Genomic DNA, 5,003 nt, shown 5'->3' with positions numbered 1-5,003 from the left:
TGTCACTTCCCACCCCTTCTTACATACAAACCTAATTTTCTTTATATTCCTGGAGAAAACTGGAACAATTCCAAAACATCCATCAAGTGTCACTTGATTAATTTATGATTGAGTCAATCACAACAGTGCTAGTTCCCTTAACTGTCTTTGGCTTAAAAATATGAATGGGACATAATTCTGGCCAAAGAGATATAAGGAAAATATAAGACAGAAATTTTCTTAGTAATATGTAATATAATATGATTATATATCACATTATCAGGTAATATATTTGGATACCATATAAAATTATGTTCATGAAAGGCAAATAAGAATAAATGATCTATATATAATAAAAAAGATGTCATAGTGGAGCCAGATTTTCAACTCTGGAAATTTATACTTATTTTGTGAGAAAATATATTTTTCTCAATGTTTTAGTAATAAAGAATATTGCTGTTTTCAATATTTTCATTTCTCATAGCCAAAAAAAGTAACTGTGTTGCCTGACTTTATTTTATTTTTAAGTAGGATTGATGAAAAGAAAAATCTTTATGATTTCTCATATGTCTTTTCTTTTTGGTTATTGAAATTGCAATGTACATTATTTTCTCCTGTTTCAGTTGACTGATAATCTAACATATTTTTATACACTTGCCTTTAATGCTACTTTCAGATAAATAGATTGATTGATCTTTTCATCAATCATTTGTGGGCAAGCTCCAGTGCCAGCCATCTAGGAAAGTTATAAATACAACACAATCTCTAGAATAAAGTTATATTCAACAGGACAAAAGTATTTTTGGGGATGCATGCATAATAAGATTAGATCTTCCACTAGAGAATAAAAGAGAAGGATGGGTAGAGTGAAGGGAAGAAGGAAAAATTTAATTTGTGTTCTCAGCAATAAAACCTGATAGTAATCACATTTTCATAAAAGTACAATGGTTCTAGGTATCATTTTACCTTTTAAGCGTTTGCAAGTAAAGTTACAATACAAGCAAGGTTACAATACAACTGAAGTTCAGTCATGTGATATGATTGCAAAGGAATAGAATTACAGCATCAGGTGAATGGGGTAATAATCATTTGAACTGCATTTGAACTTTAGTTTGAACTAAAATGGAACAACTCAGGGAGCCCAAAAAATTCATATCAGCAAATAAATAGCCTTACTGATTGAATGGTGGGTAATACACATTTTGAAGACAGTCTCTTATTATTTGTCACTTTAATTCAAATTCAATCAAGTTATGTACACTTCTTAAAATCCTAGGCTATTCCACATCTGTACCATTGTGTATGTTATAATTTAAATGATGTTCCCTCTATTAATTGTTATAATGATTGATATTTATTCTTTAAAGGCATCTTTGCCACTAATTTTCAGATCATCTCTGCTGTTAGCTCATTCTAACACCGTATCTAAAAAAACTTAGTAAATCTGTCCTGCTGAAAGTATTTATATAGCTATATAAAGTTATGATGTAAAATGCATGATGGTGATGGTTGGTCTATGACATTTTTTTGATCATTACCCTAAGCTTCTTTAGGAAGGGCCAATGATTCTTCCCTATATTTTATGGAAAACATTTCCATGAATATACTCACTAAACTTTACACACTGAAATCTTGATATTAAGTAGGAAAGCTGCTGCAACAATATTTAATTTTGATTTTTGGCTCATATGTGGCAGTGCTCAGGGGTTACTCCTGGCTCCAGACTCAGGAATTTACTCCTATGGCAGTATTCAGGGAATCATATAGAAATCCAAGGATCAAACCTGGGTCCGATGCATGCAAAGCAAAAGCCATATCTGATATCATTCCAGCCCACAACACTTTAAGCAATAGAAGTAATTGTAGGCAATCAATGAACTCTTTTCATCAGTCTAAGCTTAATACCAACATACATGTTTAGCCAAGTAACTTCAGATCTCTTTATGGAATTTGCCATTTATCTGTGTTTCTTTTTTGTTGTTGTTCATCTTCTTTACTCTTTCTTGATCTTTCAGGCACTGATTATATTTTGTAATGGAACAAAACAGAGAAAGAGTCCAAGAAACCTCACTGTGATATCTAGTATTATGAGGGGAAAAAGTGAAGTTAAACTTCATTTTAATGTGAGAGTGCTTCATTGCATGTAAGGTTTCATATGGCTTTCCTTCTGGCCCTACTAATTGAGATAATAGCCAAGTGAGATCTGAATCTATAATGATAAGCAGGATTGGGTGATCCCCAAGGAACTTCACTTTATTTTGTAATTAGTAGATCACAGAGTAGGTAACAATGTGACCACTATCTTCATTCTTTATATTCTTGGTTGACCCCAGTGGAATCTGTCTCTAGCATTCTCTTCAGGTCTTTAATAAAGAGAGCAGTTAGACTGGAAAAGCTATAAGATGAATGAGAGAATATTGATGCCCCACTATTTAATTGCCTTCTAAATCCTTGGTAAATTTTTCAGTGATTTTAAACTCAGAAAGAATAGCAGACTCATTGATTTCTATAATTCATTTATTTAGGGATTTCTATTATCAACTGAATTTGATTGATGGCTTCATGACAAATAGCTGTGTGCTCAGCATATACCAGTACTCTGGAAGCTCGCTCAGCCATAAACAATGTGTGATATAATTCTTGGGTCCTTCTGCTGAGTCTGTGCTTTGCTATTAGGGGAACAACTGATTGAGATTCCTTTAGTGAATGAGGTAAAGTGAATCTCCCACTTTGTTCACTTGGCTAGGAGAAATATTGTGCATATGTGCTTGCGTGCATGTGTGTGTGTGTGTGTTAGAGATTCTTACAGCATTATCATGGATTCTGTGGCATTCTCCTGCAAATTTTCAAGGCATCTCTCATATTCCAAAACTCAGAAAAGTCACTTGGAGAAAGAGATAGTGGGAACCTTAGTGTGCTGAGATAGTTAAATCTGTTTCAAATCTGTTATGCTTAGACATCAGGGATGGTAGGCAATCAGGAAACATCATCAAAAATTAAAACAGAGCCCTTCAAATTGCTTTTGTTTTGTTTTTCTATAAAAAGCGTTTGATCCACAACTTCCACATGGATAGAAAATTAGTACATTATTTTGTTTTGTAAACTAAGTGCATTTTGCTTGCTAGAGAAAATGGGAAGTTATTTTGTAATAACTGAATTCTGAACATTTTTTGTTTTGTTTTGTTTTGTTTTGTTTTGTTTGGGGGGCACACCTGGCGACATTCAGGGTTACTCCTGGCTCTGCACTTAGAAATCGCTCATGGTTTGGGGGACCATATGGAACCCTGGGGGATCAAACCTGATCCATCCTAGGTCAGCTTTGCGCAAGGCAAAACACCCTACCGCTGAACCACTGCTCCGACCCCAATTTACTTGCTATGGAGGTATTAGGGTTCAGTTATTCTTTCCTTGTAATAGAATTTTGAGCCTCCTAGTTTTTTTTTTTTTTTTTTTGCTTGTTTGTTTATTTGGGGGGACCACACCCAACAGTGGTCAGGGGTTATTCCTGGCTTTGTGCCCAGAAATTACTGCTGGGAGGCTTAAATGACCATATAGGATGGTGCTGGGGATCAAAACCATGTTGTCTTTGTTCAAGAAAAATGTCCTACTATCACTCAGGTCCCTTTTGTTTATGTTTTTAATTGTTCAACAATTTTATTGAAAGTGGGGGAAGCTGAGCTTTGCTTTACAGGACAGCTGTATAGTAAAAAAATGCTACTTTATAACAATTATTTCAATATTTTTAACTATTTGAAAAATCAAATGAATATGGAAGAAAGCTAATGCTATAAATAAAGGCACTAGTCAAAGATCACTGTTACTGATATTTTGCCTTAGTAACTGTTGTGAAGGAATAATTTTCTTCAGAGACCAACACATAGTAAAATATTACTATTAGACAAGAGTTATATGGGTCATAATGAAAAAGTTTTATACTTTTGTCTAAAAATATTAGATATAAAGAGACTGGGTCTAGTGTTGAATCAGGAAAAATGGCACAAGTTGAACAAGTATGTGACCGACCTAGTATCAGACCCTCTCTTGCCTTTCATGAGGTGATGGATGGAAACTTCACCACCATTCATTGCAGGAGAGGAAGAAGTTTCATTTTAACTTCACTTTGAACTTTATAATTTATAATTCAATTATAAAATATGAGATGAACCTATAAAAAATCAGAACTTAAAGAAATTAAGAAATAATGCTTTCTTTTAAAATATATAGTAGAAATTTGGAATGTGACGATTAGTTGACTTTTTTTAGTACATACAAGGGCATGATTGGAAAAAATATGGGAATTATTTTAGAGCAAGATAAGATTTACAGATATTCTTTTTTAAATTCAAAATGAATCACAAAGTTAGTCATGATTGGGATTCAGACATAAAATGTTTCAATGCCAACAGTGTCCACTTCCCTTCATCAATACCCACTTTGTGTTTCCCTCCTCACCACTAATCTGCCTCTGAAAGGTGCTTTTATAAAAGTACTTTTGACACTGTTGCTAATAAGATTTGGGCCATAACCTGCAGTGCTCAGGGGTTACTCTTGGCTCTGCACTCAGAAATCACTCCTGGATTGGGGGACCATATGGGATGTCAGGAATCGAACCCAGGTCTGTCTTGAGTCTGCTGCATGCAAGGCAAACACTCTACTTCTGTGCTTTCTCTCTGGCCCCCAAATTTACTATTTTTCAACTCTTTCTTCTCCTGGTTGAACACTTGCAGTATTTCCTTCCCTGTCCAATCTCCCTCATTCCCCAGCTCTCACTCCACATGGCATATTTCCTACTGAAGAAAAGATTTCCTGGTCTTTGTTTCAATTGCTGTGTGCATTTGTTATTCTACTATTATGTTTCTTTATACCCTAAACATAAGAGAGACCATTTTGTGAATTTCTTGTTTTTCTGACTAACTTTTCTTCTTTTGGGGGGGTGGGGCACACTCAGAGGCACTCAGGGATTACTCCTGGCTCTGCATTCAAAAATTGCTCCTGGCTCAGGGGATCATATGGCATAACAGGGA

This window comes from Suncus etruscus, chromosome 5, assembly GCF_024139225.1.
Source record: "Suncus etruscus isolate mSunEtr1 chromosome 5, mSunEtr1.pri.cur, whole genome shotgun sequence".
NCBI lineage: Eukaryota > Metazoa > Chordata > Mammalia > Eulipotyphla > Soricidae > Suncus > Suncus etruscus.
Note: the sequence above shows the minus strand (reverse complement) of the source record.